Source organism: Symphodus melops, assembly GCF_947650265.1.
Source record: "Symphodus melops genome assembly, chromosome: 19".
NCBI classification, from domain to species: domain Eukaryota; kingdom Metazoa; phylum Chordata; class Actinopteri; order Labriformes; family Labridae; genus Symphodus; species Symphodus melops.
Window position 1 is genome coordinate 10,071,838 of NC_136709.1, and position 15,208 is coordinate 10,087,045.

A 15,208-nucleotide genomic window follows, 5' to 3' on the forward strand; every position below is an offset into this window, starting at 1 on the left:
GTCGGACACATCGGTAAAACGAGTTTCCGAGTTGTAAAATGCACATGGAACACCTGCTCAAGCCGGTTTTGTGTTTTGTTAACTTAACTTTTTATTCATGCATGTATAGCACATGAACGTTTTGTTTAAATATAACTTTTGAAAATAAGATTTCTCTGAGTTGGGAAGTCGGAAGTGGACAAAATGATTAAGGAGCGCTGTAGTTTCAGCCCTGCAAAATCAAAGAAGCCTCTTTTTTAGAAAAGAAATAAGGCGCTTTCCCGTCTCTGATTGAACAAACTTAATAAATTCTTGTCATACTTTTTAGACTTTCACAAAAGGTTTTTCAACTTCTACTTCTGAGCTCACAATCAGGCAGATACATTATTTTCTAAAGATATTTCTGTATTGTATAAGGTTAAAATTATAACTGAAAAAAACACAAGCTAAAGTCAGACGACCACCACATAATAATAATGATAATAATATTTTCATTTCCCCACATCACATTGCATACTGGGCAAAGAGCAGCATCCAAACTATTCTTAATTTCCATCATGCAAAGAAAATGCAAGCAAACGTCTTGTTGGTCTTGTTGCCAGATTCTTAAAAAAAACTCTGCATATTTCTTCTGCTGCTTCACCATTCTTATATTACCAAGGTTAGGACCTGCCAAAGTGGAATAAGCCTCAAGGATTTTCTTTTCTGTCGACTTTCATGTGAGTGGCAAAACCTCTTTCTATTCAATCAGCAGTTTTGGCTACACAGATTCTTGTGTTGGCATCAAGCTGCTCAAGCGTTAAGCTCTTTATACATCAAGTGATAAATATCCTTGGCCTTTATGGAATTCCATCAATCCAGCTCAGTCATTTTCTCAGTGTGAGTGTACCGTTTCCCACGTGTGTTGTAGTTGGCATGCTGAGCCACAAGGTCTGCTTACATCTAATAAGCACTCTGACAAATTAACACTCCTTGTGCTAACCAAATGTCAGCCTTCTTTCCAATCAAAGCATCAAGTGCAATTCCCAGAAATGTTTTAAGAAAAGGGTAATGCTGGCTCACCTCATGCTGAGCCCTTTTTAGAAATTCTACTTTGAAATGTAATGATAGTAAATCAAGTCCCAAAGCAAGAGGGCTGCTTTGTCACGTTTGTATCTAGTCTTCTTAAAGCTCTTGTAAACCCAAGTCAAATGCACATGCTGTATAAACTATACTTATGTTCATAGTTTGTGTGTCATTGGGTAAGTTTGCCTTCATTACGGCCTTTGTAAGGTCAGGAGGCAACAAGACACTGCTCTCTTCTTACATCCATCTAAATACTGTGCTGAAAGAAAAACAAACACTCTTTGATATAATTCCCTATAGGCAATTTAAGATTCACTTTTAAGGAGTTTAAATGTTTTATTTAGTCTACAGTATTTGTTGCTATATTGTCTGTATTTACTGTAGACTTTATTGTCCCCGAAGGGAGATTCTTTTTCACCAGAACAGTACGGTTTAAGGGCTGCGCGCCGACAAGGGGACATACATGGGGGACAACAGGACATACAGGGAATATGGTTATGAGAAAACAGGAGAATGAAAGGTGGATCTATGTCAGGCATGACTCCATAAGATGCCTGACATAGATCCACGTCAGTTTAACGATAAGTATCGTTCCCTTTCTTCATCATTGTATTCACAATGTTTAGAGAGGGAATAAAACAAGTAATCTGCCTTTTTCGAGTTAGCCTTTACTTTTTTGGATGTGCATTTGTATGTGTGGGTGGGTGGGTGTGTGTGTGTACGTGTGTGTGTGTGTGTGTGTGTGTGTGTGTGTGTGTGTGTACAGGAGAACATGATAGAGTGTTTCATAAAGCTAAAATAATCAAATCATGCTTGTTTTTGAATGTGGACTCTGGGTAATGGTTAACATCCATGCCATGCTATTAAACCACTGTATGACCACACAAGCTTTATGAGCAGGGACATGGTCATCCACAAGTTACCGCAGTCATTAGGAAAACAGATGCATTATGGGATGAAAGCTCGGCGTGAGTGTTTGTAGTGATTAACATATGCAGCTCTCTTCAGCTGGATGAGTTCAACATGTTGACTCATGTGCATCGTTTGTATCTGAGCCTCTGCATTACATTCTATTGTATTAACTATGAATATAGGGCCATTGCACAACAACGTTATTTATTGTTGTGCGTTACCAAGAGTTCAATCTGAGAACCCATCAGCTATTATCTTATATAGTCTGTGGGTCAGAGGGAGGACTTCCGACCACATCTTCTGTTTCTGTTTGCTCAGTGAAGTTCCACTTGCAACTTGGGAAGCAAGTATGGAGAAGGACTGGAGAGACTTTATCCGAGAGCGGATCGTTAGCTGCACTTGCATGTCTATGTCTGTTACTAGAGAAACATAAAAACTATGTCAATGGTTAAGAAAGAAAACACCTAGGATTGCGCTTCCCACCTTTTGTCCCTTTCATGGTTACAACAATCACAGCACTTTGTCTTAAGATCCTGCATTCATATTCTGAAAACAGAGAGGACTCTAAACTTGAAATAATAATAATAAAAAAAAGAACAAAAAGTCTGATTCAAATAGAAGATCTGATGATTCATCCGTTCATAGACCTGAGTTATGCGAGGAAGCCCTTTAAATCGGGTATTTCTGTTTTTTGTCCATGCTTTATACACGCCTACTTTCTTTGTATGGTTTGGTCAGTTTATTAATTCAAATCCCCCGCCCCATTTTTAAAATGTTTATGCTCTATTATGTTTGTGATTGTGTTTTATTATCTATCCTTTAGTGAAGAGCAGTTAGCATCTAATTTATAGATCCAGGCTTTTTTTTTTTTTGCGCAAAACTGCCTTCTGTCAATGGACATGATGTAGAAGAGAGTGGTGAGGCTGAATCAAACCTTATCAAGCAAAAGGGCACCAGAAGAGATGGTTTATCATTTATCCATTCTTACAAAGATATTAACACTTGAATATTTGTTTATTTAAAAATTGGTTATCCCTTTTCAGAAAGAATGATTGCTTCACTGGACCAGTAAAATATCTCTCTGTCCTGTAGTCCATCGACACTGCACTGTAGTGTAAGGATACTTTTCCTGTAAAGTCACCTGACGTCCTTCCTTACCTAGCTCAAAAGCTGACATACTGCTCCAGAATCGTTCCTATCTTCAACAGCTCGTCATAAATCAGCCTTTTAGGTGCTCAATGTTAAACTCTTCCCCTGCAGTTTGTTTTTGAAACAAGGAGTAGGTGTGATGTCAGCTGCGGACCAAACCGAATGGGGGCCATGGGACGTTAATGATGGAATTCAGATTTCTCCTTTTCAGGGGGTCAGATTTTACGTTGTGGAGAGTGTTGCGAGGACTGTTTTCTCAGCTGGACCACTCAGGAGGACGCAGGCAGCCGTCCCTTTGCACTCAAATGTCCACATGTTTGCACTGGACCTAAACTACAGATGTATCCATTACGTCAGTGAGAATTTTTGTTTCAATCATGTTTGTCTGTCCCGATATCAGTGACATACCACAAGTACAAAGACAGATGTCAAATACATGTCAGCTCGCCCGTACAGATTTCCTTTTTCACTTTTTCCTGGCGACATGGAAGCTGCTGGATATGTAAGCCCTTTTAGATCTTTTATTAGAAACTCACTGGATGTCAAGTCTGTAGAATTTACAGAGATATGATGCTAAACTAATAATAGGTTAGAGCTGGTTAAAGGACAATTTAAGGACAAAAGTGAACTGTGATGGAGCAGGATATCCGAATTTAACTTTAAAATCCTCTGAACCACAATGACATTTAAGCATTATGTTCCTTTAAATGCTGTGTGATGGTCATATTTCACGAAAAGAATATGACTTATGTCCTGCTTAGATTAGATTGTCTCATCGTTGGCTGATCAGAGATTAGGGGTTTGGAACAGACCCATAGAGTCTTAAAAAGTTTGGGTAAGATTTCTGTAGAGTATTTCATTGTTGCAGTTATGCTTAGTTTCTGGGGTCGCAGCCTTGAGTCAATTGCACGTTCCCACAGTGTTGTCAAGACACTAGAATTTGAACTTTCATACAAATAGAAATCATTGGCATCCAAAAGTGGGAAATTTCTTGTTTTTGATATCCAGCCTGTAAACAGTGATGAAGAATAAAAAGCTACAGAACATGTTTGAAAATGTTTGCAGAAAGCAAAATAAGCAGCATTTAGTCTATAGACTGCATTTAGAATATTTATTCTGAATTATCACTCATGACCCAAAAAATGTGTGAAATCATTCAATGGAATAAGAAAAGTTCCAAAGTGGTATCAGAGTATCCAATATACCTTAGTCCCCACATCTGAGTTTTAGTGCAAATTCCTCTTGAAGTGTCCCTGCTTCTCACTTTTCTTTTCACCCATATTTGAACTAAGCAAGAATCTTTAAGCAGAATCTTGGACTGCCTCTATCTGTTTTCAAGCATAGCCAAGATCGTCTACAGCCCATGAAATTCTTAATTTTCACCCTAACAACAATAAACCCAACAAACACTCTGCTCCAGTTTAAAACGTAACCTATCTCAGAGAATACACATCGCCTCCAGAGCTGGCAGGCCTTTATCTGCTGAAATTTCCTGGGGCAAAGTAAATTTCCCTCAGAGCCAGAGGGGGGGAGAAGAGGGAGGGTGTAGCAGAGTGTAGTTGTTGGCTGCAGCTTCTGGCAGTTCGCTGACCACTGAGATGCAGAGGGACTTGTGTTGAGAGAGAACGAGAGAGCAGAATGTCTTATTTTTGCTGGCAAAGAAGAGAAGTGCTACCTTGGAGGTGGTTCTCTGCAGAGGCCCATACATCTTAGTTCCTGGCAACCAAGCCAGTGGGTGGTGGGAGTATGCGTGGGAGGAGTAAAAGAGAGAAGTTAGGGGAGGATTGGAGGGGGGTAAGATGAGGAGGGCCAATGCTGCTGGGGAGTCAGCCAAAGTCCAAGACTGGCTTAATGGGTTCTCCTCTGCTATGTGATCCCAGTTTGGAGAATTAGAGCAGACACCCCGACTCCCGTCTACCCCAGCTCTGCCCGCTGCGACTGGGATTTTCATATGGATGGTGGTAGAGGTTGGGGGGTAGTAGGATGCACGATTGTAGACACTTCTCTCACTTCTGGTGTCTCCTAGTCACGGGAAAGGCTCTAGTTGTCAAAACCAAAGCCACCTGTGTGCGTGTGTTGAAATCTGACTCAGAGGCTGTCATTCATACCAGACTCAATCCTCCTCCTCTGAGTCATCAAATGACACTTTATAGACCCAAGCTATAATCCCTCTGAGTGAAACTACACTTCTGATGGGATGGCAGCACACTTCGCACTTGTTTAAATAAACACACCATGTCTCCACATCTTTGCAAAGCCATGTTTCTTGGAGTGAGTACACAGATACGCTTAAATACCCCGTCGGTCGCTTCAACTCTTCGTCCAAGAGCTTTTGGGCCGGCGTTTAAATGTGCTGGGCTGCAGTATTTCTTACATTTTTCAGCCTCTTCTTCATACTTTAATTCACACTTCAACCACAGGAGGAAAATCAAACCACAAATTAAAGAGCAATCAAGTTTTTTTATGATTCTAAATCACCTCATTTATCTTCATTTAAAGCAGTCAGACCTCATATTTCTAAAGCGAAGTGACTGTGTAAGAGGTTGGAGTGAAATGTTCACAAACATGTAATTGTATTTGAAAGCTGAGCTGAAGCCTTGTGTGAGAGGTCCCAAAGCCACTATGGTTCAACTAAAGGTAGCTCAGTACACATGTGTTAACTCCTTCTCTGCCTAGACTGAATTATGTAATCACTGCAAGCTACTGAACTGATTCAAGACAGTAAAGTCATTTAAGCTGTTTAAGTTTATGATTTTGTTTTATTGTAAAGCTATATTCATAAAAAAAAAAACTACTTCAAAGGCCTGGCTCAGGATTGTTATTGGGATAATCGTGTTGAAAAAAAAGAAGCTCTACCAAGTATTTCCAAGTATGGCAGGCAAAGAGAAGAGCTGCGTGTTCAGCAGCATGCACCTGAATGTCTCACTTGGACTCAACTATCTGAGGGCCTGGCACGGGCACCGCCGTCTTACATAATGCTGTGAGATCACCCTGCTAAGATTAAATGCTAATACGTTGTCAGTGGCATTGCATGGCTGATAAAAGCTGCAGCTCTCTCTGAGGATCGTTCATGTGTAAGCCAGAGGTGAAACACTAGTATGCAGAAAATCAGAGTGTTTTTGGAAGGCTAACTATTGCCAACTTCATTTTGACATGTACCACATGTTTTTCTCGGTGGAACACTAAAAGGATACCTTTCCTTTGCGAAAACAGTCCGAACATGATCGGCTTCTGTGTCCTCTCATTTTTTCCCTCCTGTGGGATTGAGCTCGAATCATCACGCTGGAGAGGAGGAGAGGGAAAGCGGGCCAAGTCCTCTAATGCTGGCAGGCTGAGTAAACGGTGTCTCCGGAACCTCATGTTAGCCCCAGCATTTCCATAAGCACCCTTCATCCCCACTTTGTTATCTTTTATGATCCGCACCTCCGCTCCAGCTCATGCCGTCTTCCAGGACCTCTCGTTCTGTCCTGAGTGGCCCCCTGAACCCATTCAGATGCTGGTTTACAGAGTGGAGTCCCACACCGGATGTGTTCTCCTGCAAACCAGCTGATAGCTATTGTGAGAAACTTTCAGAGTCAAGGAGCGCACACCCGTACATTTGACATCCTGTCCACATCTGTTGACTAGGAACTGTTGGATGCTGGTCCAACTGAACATCAGCAGCGCCTGTGTGTGTCCCTGACAAACAGGCTGTAGATGGATAATTCTAGTATTGGATCTTGTTTGCTCCTGATGAAAATGTTATGCTTCATTTCCAGTTCAAGCTTTGTGTTGCAGGAATAAATAATTATGTAATATTTGGCCATAAACACTCCCACAATCCCACATGAAGAACAGATTCAGAGACATGGTGAACACATGACGAACAGATTCAGAGACATGATGAACACATGAAGAACAGATTCAGAGACATGATGAACACATGAAGAACAGATTCAGAGACATGATGAACACATGAAGAACAGATTCAGAGACATGATGAACACATGACGAACAGATTCAGAGACATGATGAACACATGAAGAACAGATTCAGAGACTAAGCTATAGGTACGAACACACAGATTGGCAGAACGGGAGGATATGTGAGAGAGATTTCGACCTCTTCTTGCTTCTGTGAACTGTGTTGGCTGCTTGTGCTGTCATGAGTTTAATAAGTGCTGAATAAACATAAAGCTGCATTTTCACATTAAGAACCCAAGACTCTGAGTGCCAGAGAGTCTGAGTCCCAGAGACACTTTTTGAAGAAAATGTCCCTGCAGCCCTTGTTGTCTGAGCTCTCACAAAGGACTATAAAGTATTTATCCTGACAAAAAGATGTCTTTTAGTTGTAAGAGTCCTCTGACTGCATTTGGAGCAGAAAGTCCCACCTGAACTTTTTCCCTTTCGATGTACTCCCTGCAAACAGGAACATATTTGTGGGTAAATTACTTCCCTGGGACTTTATTTAGTTCACAGTCCAAGCTGTAGTGAATGGTGCTTAGTTGGTAGAGCAGGTGCACAATGTACTGTGGCTAACAGTTGCACCAGGAGCAGGAATCAATCCCAGTCCTGACAATATTTGGTGCCAGTCGTCTTCCAATCACTCTCGCCCAACATTTCTTGTTTCTCAATTGTTGTCTGAACAAATAATGGCTAAAAGCTTAAACATTCGTCTTAAAAAAGAAGAAGAAGAAGAAAAGAAACCATCTGAAAAAGTGCCATGTCTCATGAAACAGTTCCTGATGACAATTTATCTTTTGGTTCAGATGTTTAGCAAAAAATTCCTCTTAAGTGTCCAAATTAAATGTGGCGTATATTTTAAAAAAATCAATCCCTAAAAAGTAGAATTCTTAATCATCTTAAGGTATCAGCTTTGAATACACTGTCTTTTATGATAACAGGATTTGATATATGATGTCTAAAACAAGCCTGCACGCTCTGTTCCAGGTCTTAACTAAAGAAGGTATTTTCGGTTACGCGGTCAACTGCAGCAAAGCGTTTCTCTCAGAGTGAGTGGGGAAACTCTGACAATCACAGCCCACTAAAAAAGCTGCATGTAAAAACAACTGAAAATGTATCCCTACAAACTCAAATAGCTTATTGCTAAATTGTTTTGGTCTGGCATGAAAGGATGCCAAAAAGAGAGGGCTTGAAGTGGGATAGCGTGAAAGCAAGGGGTGAATTGAGAGGGGGTTCTGCCGCAGCCGAGAGCTGAATTATGGGTAGCTTGTGTGACTTGGGAGCGTGCAACATTTTTTGTCAGAAAAAATGGTTACAAAATGTTTTTTACCCCAGAATAACAGCAAGAACTCCAGACAGAAAAACACTTTTAAAAATAAGGCAGATTATGACAGGTCTGTGATTACTCTTCCTTCATTCATCCGAATTCATCAGAAAATAAACACGACATGATAACATGACATTTGTAGCTCACTGTTGTTATTTATTTGACACAGTGGGTATGAAAGATTGCAACTTAACTGGCCATGATGTTGTAAGGGATGCTAATGACTAGCTCTCTTATTCTTACCAATGATTATGACATTTTACATATTCATTGTGGATTCAGATGATTACCCTGTTGCACTACACCAAGGCCACTGTTTCAGACCACACACTCAGATTCCTAAGTTGATCCTAAGGGGCCTCTAACTTTATTGTAACATCGCCAAAGATAAAGCTTTTTACATCACGGACAGATGTTTACGTTTTAATTTACACTTTTATCACCAGCCCTATTGATTGTTGTAACTCCCTTTTTACTAGATTGCCCAAAAAATTACGACTAATTCAGAATGCTGCAGCCAGGGTCTTTACAAGAAAAAAGAAAACGGATCACTCAACTCCCCTTAAAGAGGACATGTTATACCTCTTTTCCATATTTTCAAACATTCCCCTGTGGTCTAACTGAAACATCTGCGCTGTGCTTTGGTCAAAATATAACATGAATCAAGCACGAGAGGAAGGTTTGCGACCTTGTATATAGCAGCTCTCTCAGATCGCTCTTTGTGTGTGTGTCTCTTTAAATGCAATGACATGGCGTTTTCCCAGTAGACATCACTTATTCGCTATCAAGAAAAAAAATGGCGGACCTGCACAAAAATCTTGCTCTAGGCTGGAGGTGGAGTCCATGGGTGGAGATACTAGGAGTGAGGAGGGTTTTTTTTTAATTTTTTTACCACAATTCAACTTGTGATGTCACAAGTCGAGATAATTTGAAACGTAGCATTTTTCTTTGTGTTGTGATAATTATGCAGACCAAAAACAAAGGAATGAATGGGTTTATTTCAAATGCTGTGGATCAATAGACCCTGTACTAGCTCCCTGTTTCTTTTTAAATTTATTTTTAGGTTCCTTTTTTTTTTAATGCTTAACATCGCCTAAGTCTTCCATAAAACACTGAAAACGATTGCTTCTCTTTTATGGGTGCATTCTCACTTGGCACGTTTCATCCCTAAGATCCAGTTCTTTACGAGTGAGAGTGCTCGAGCACAATACACTTCCTTGGCTCTGGCACGCTTGAAAGAGGATAGCGTTGGCATGGTATAGTTCATGCACAAGCAAAATTAGGGGTACACAACATAGCCAGTCTTTTATTTTGAAGTCCGTTTGTCTTGTTAACTAAGCATGCTTCACGACCTTGTAAATGAAAGAAAGTGCATATTCCCCGTTTATACTGTATTTTTTAGCTGTAGCAAGCAGATGGTAGGTCTAGCTAACAGTTAGATAAAAAAGAGGAAAAACTGTCATGACTTTGTACAATGGCAGCAGAATATACAGTGGGAACTCAAAAGCTCCTGATTAACATGTTTCCATTTTAATAGTAGTAAAAACTGTAAAAAATGTGATTTCCTGGTTTAGAGGATTTTAGTTGGGGCTGTGACATGTTTTAAGGTCCTGGCTCCAGGTTTAAATAGTCTGGCATGCAGAAGATCTCAACTACACTTTTATAAAAGGTGCACATTGTAACTCGAAAAGTTTTCTTTTCTTCCAAAGAAACTTTCTGCTCCTGCAGTGTTTGCTTTGTTGTTGTGATTTGCCAGTCTGGTAACATGCCAGTCAGTCCACTGGGGCTAATGTGATGATGAGATGTGAAGAATGTGGATGATTATGTGTTTCGCCAAGAGGACATGGTTAGACTTTGTCTGGTATGCACAATGCCATTCACTCACTCTTTTTTATCAACAGAGAGCAATGCCATGTCTTTTAACAATAGAGCAAATACCAAAGATTGGTAGTTTTCATCTTTCTGCCTGTACTTCTCTATTTCATGAAAATGTTATGGGTTGGGTTCAAGTAAGAAAAGTAATGTCATTGCACTTTTTCCTGCATTATTTTTCCCACATTACATTTTTTTCTTTACAAAAACCTGAATTTGTCAAAGTGCAGTTCTTTCTTAAACAGTTATAAGTTGCATTTCCCCTTCTCTTTCTCTGTCATGCATGGGATATCACTTGCTTGAGCGATTCCAACGTTCTCATGTTACTTGCACAAATACACAGAGCAATAATCTGATTTATTTCCTCCCTTTTCAAAACAAGTCCAGATATGTCTGCTTCTCAGAGACACTCGTCTCTGAGAAGCAGAGACTCGCTTACCTAAGGGTGGTGCCAGTGGTCCCTTATCTTCTGAGCTGAGGCCGCTATCTGTGACAATGCAAAGGATGGATGGCCTCTCAAAGGTGCTTGACCTACAGGAAAGTACTGGATTCTCACTCTGAAGGTCCATTAGTACTGATTTATCATGAGAAAAAGGAGATGGGACAGACTATGGTAATCTAATTGATTTTCAAGGTTTGGCATGTGAAGCTAGTGTTTTTGTGTTTTACTTGAGTGAAACATTGCCAATCCTGCCTTCCTGATTAAAAGTAAGGGAGTGCTTGTGAAAATGTAAGTAGTTTATATATAGTCAGTGGGCTCTCTTAACCCAATCACCTCTCTGGAGGGAAAAGGAGTTCTTCAGATACTGATACCAGAATTGGAAATGCTTCTGATAAGGTTGAATTGCAGGATTGGCAAGTATGCCAACTGTGCACCAAATAGGTCCGTACTTTGTAAGCCTTGAAACAATTAGCTTCTTTATCCAGAATTACAATAATCTTGCCAGCTCAAAAACGGTCATCTTCACTTTTCAAGTTTCACTGTGCTGCCTCAATGCCTATACCCCAAAGCATATAGTCTAATCGCAGCAAAGAAGAACTGATTTCAAGTAATTCTTCACATGAAAAGATAATCAAGCTGTGGTAGCGAGGATTCTTTCCTTATCCACTGAGATTTGACTGTTACACCTCTGGTACCCCTCAGTTATGATTCACCAACAATTGAGGGCGAAACAGTGTCAGTGTAAACATCAGAGCCAATAGGTTGTGTGCATATTTGACTGTGTGAGCATTAAAAGCTTCATGCCAGAACAAGCATCAAGTGCTGATTGTTTACACTTAGAGCTTTTTGAGCGACCACAACTCCGATGTAAAATCCCACACTGCAGGAACCAATATTAAGTTGTTGGATGAAATGTAAAAGTACAAGCTTTGTAATTGTCAATGTAAAAGGGCTTTTGGATTTTGGCCAATCTTAGAAGTTTGGCGAAGTTTGGCGAAGTTTGGCGACCAAACCAGCTGGTTGTAAAGTAGGCAATACCTCAGTTTCTAAGGTAGTAATTGTTGTCATACTGGGTAGGCAGTACAGGCCTACATATGTAAATAATATTAATAATAGGTGTGTTTTTTTTGTTGAAGCACTAGAATCGTAATCAGATTCAGTTTTCCACAGATATACAAGTTTAGTATATGAAATCAGAATTGGAGGGGAACACTTTTTATTGCAACAAGTTCACAACGTCCTCTCACAGCTAAACCTCAACATCAGCCCTTCAGGTCAATAAAGGCTGGCAGACTACAGGGGGAAAGGTACAAATCTTACCCCTATATTAGCCTCTACACCCTCTCATCTCACTCCGCTCTGTATTGGTCACACTACATTGCATCCTGCACTGGAAGTCAACACTCCGCCATAAGCCTAAATCATAGGAGACAGGGTTACTCAGGTTCCATATCAAGTGCATAGTTAATAAGACTTTTTTAAAACCATGAACAAATACCACATGATATCCATGTTGTCATACTGACCACCCTGGATCCCATCCTCCTGTGCTTCCCTGGAGGATTTGTTTAGGAAAAGAATTGTGCCAAATGGAACTGTACGTTACATATTTTTTACGTCACGGCTCCTCTCCATGCCTTCGCTCCAAAACAAAATCCTAGCAAGGACAAAACAACAATCACTACCCGCCCTATAATAATGAGCTGGGTGATTGTTTATTGAAAGGGTCACTTCACATGTCTTCATGATGTTTGCGTGAGGTTACGCTCCAAAATCTGAAGTGAAGGGTCAGTAATTGTTGCATGTCAGTAATGTGTTGAAATTGAGAGTTTATAGCAGGATACCAAACTTTAAAGGTGGCATGACTTGATTATAATGTCAACTGGAACATTTTTATAGGTTCTGCTTAGTGTTTATGTCTATGACATAATTCCACAGCGGGGGTTCAAAGGAGGGGAAACATTTGTTGAGCCAAGAAAAATGTAACATCACTCAAAAACTCTGGAATATATTACAAAGAAGCCAATTTCAAATTTGAGCTCTTTAGGATGATTTTGGACCAATTATGTAAGTCTAAGACATGGTGCATCACAGATTTGGATTATTAAAGTGCCAGGCTATGACTGCCATTACAAATTGTGTTTTTTTTTAACTGCTAGAAATACAAAAAGTTGCCATGTACATGTAGAGAAGTGAGTGTAAGGACTGTACGTGTTGAAACAAGTTGGAAATGTCCAACATGTTCTTCTCTGGGGAAAAAAGATTCATAGTTTCTTCACATGAGCTCTTTCCTCCCTCACATGATGTTTGTTCTTGTTATTCAAAGAAATATTTTTACTGGAATCCACGAATCCTTTTTTATTATAAGAGATGATTGATGATCAGCTTTGTTGTTTCATGTGTCGGGTCAAAAGGAAGAGCACGCAAACATTTCAGTCGTATTCTTTGTCTGTAAGATTTTTGGATTCAGCTTTGGTCTGTGTTTTGGTGTTGTAGGAAAGAATTGCTGAATAAGAACATGAGGTTATTTCCCGCCAGGGCTCTGACACAATGTTCCGCTGCGTTTCAGCAGATGATGGCGGTGGACAGGGGAAGAGATTTTCTGGAAGATTGCATTTGCCTGCATCCAAGTAATTCTACCTCACTGTGTCACATCCCCAGAAAGAGTTTACTGCAGATTGTATGGCAAAGTTAATGCAGAATAGAAGAGAAGGGGGTTTTGGATTTTTTTGTGGTGGGGGAGTGAACTTTGTGGGAGGTCACTCTGTGGCTCTGCGTACGTGCAGAATATGAATAACCTCAGAGCTGAAAAACCATCGGCCTGTACGCTTCTTCTGTTTTCCTTTAAGGAGTGAAACTGTGCAGGTCGGGGGGGTGTGAGGGTTTGTGGAGAGAAGAGCGAGTGACTCTGGGTGAAAGGGAGTCTTTCAGCTGGACGCATTTCATGAATGTTATGGGAAGAACTGATGGAAACAGGAACAAGAGGTTAGGTGACCCATTCCTCCCTCTAGGGTTCTTGCAGTGTCAGAGCAAAAAGCGAAGGTGGGGTGGACAGAGAGAGCATGTTACAGTACGACATTTTCTTTAACCTGATCTGTAATAACATCAGTGAAAACAAAGCCAGTCCCAGTGCTGCTCCCACAAGTGCACAGGTAGACTCTAGAGAATATAAGCAACTGCGCCACTGCATGAGGAAAGGAGAGATTAAAGGAAGAGAGATGATAAGCCACATTTAAGCTAATATTTACATCCCATACTTTACAGCAAAAATAAATGTTGAGTCTTGGGTGGCTCAGAAGGAGGAATTTAAGGAAACTTGTTGACTGTGTTTGTGGAAATAGAGGGAGGTTAAAAATATAGTGGAAAGCTAAATAAGCAGACACTTGTACAAACACAAGTGGGTCATGTCAGGTAGGTTGGATGTTACTAAAATATAATTTTGCAACGATGAAAGATGAGTAGTTTTGTTTTGTTTTTAATCAATAAACAGACTATTAAAGATTTATTATTTTTATATCACTTGTTTTAGCTACTTACTGCACACTACTTACTGGTAGTTTTATCCAGTTTTTCCAATGTGAGACTCGTAAAATGATTAATTGGATTGTCAAAAAGAAAAAATGGTTCTGCTGGTCATATCTTATAAGACAGGCTATTTGCTGTTGGATAATATACCCCTTGTTAGGCTCGAACAGTCAGTTAATTGATATGATATTAAAGGTTTTGTTCAGAAATCTTTCTTTTGACGATCTTCCATCAAGTCGAAGACATCTGAAATGTTTCAGACACCAAACACTTTATGTGGAGTCACAAGCCAAGCTGACATTTGACTTTTTAGAAATATCAAGAGTATAAAGAAAAAAGTGGAGTGGAGTGGATCTTTTAAGTAAAAAAATGTGAAACATTGAATTAAAAATTAAGTGTCTATAGCATGTTGCACGTAATAATTCCAATGTGAAACCACTCCTGACTTTTGAGGGCTGTCAAACAATAAAATGTTTTAATTGTGATGAATCACTCAATTTTAAGTGTTAATTGCGATTGATAATCATATTTTTGATTGAATTTTTGAAATTCCATTATTTGGCATTTAAGAAATAAAATGTGTACGCTTTTGTTTTAAACATTTGTTCTCTTTAAAGTGAGACTACGTCACAGTGTCCATCACTCTAACAAACAGTGTGGAGGCTTATCCACAGTGTGCATGATGGCACATAATAGCACGCAATAGCATTCGTTTTAGACCTTAATTAATTGCAGTTAACGAGTTAATAATGACACCCAAAGCTCTAATACAGACTTATTCACTATGGGCAGAAAAAAAATGTATGTTATCATGCTTGATTTTCCTCCATGAATTGTTAATATTATATGTCCTGATCAAGATGACAAGCATGTAACGTAACCTATATCTAGTCCTCAATGTGATGATGTCATTACACTAGCTGCTCAGTGTATCAGTAAAGGAGGGGCTACTCAGACTTGGCTGACACAGATGAACGTGTTCTTTCAGGAAAAATG

The 15,208-nt window shown here is 39.8% G+C and overlaps 1 protein-coding gene across 1 annotated transcript in view; it reads right to left on the minus strand.

Moving 5' to 3' along the window:
* Positions 1–15,208, minus strand: part of gchfr (GTP cyclohydrolase I feedback regulator) — an 83,444-nt gene that overhangs the window by 12,677 nt on the left and 55,559 nt on the right. The window lies entirely within an intron of this gene.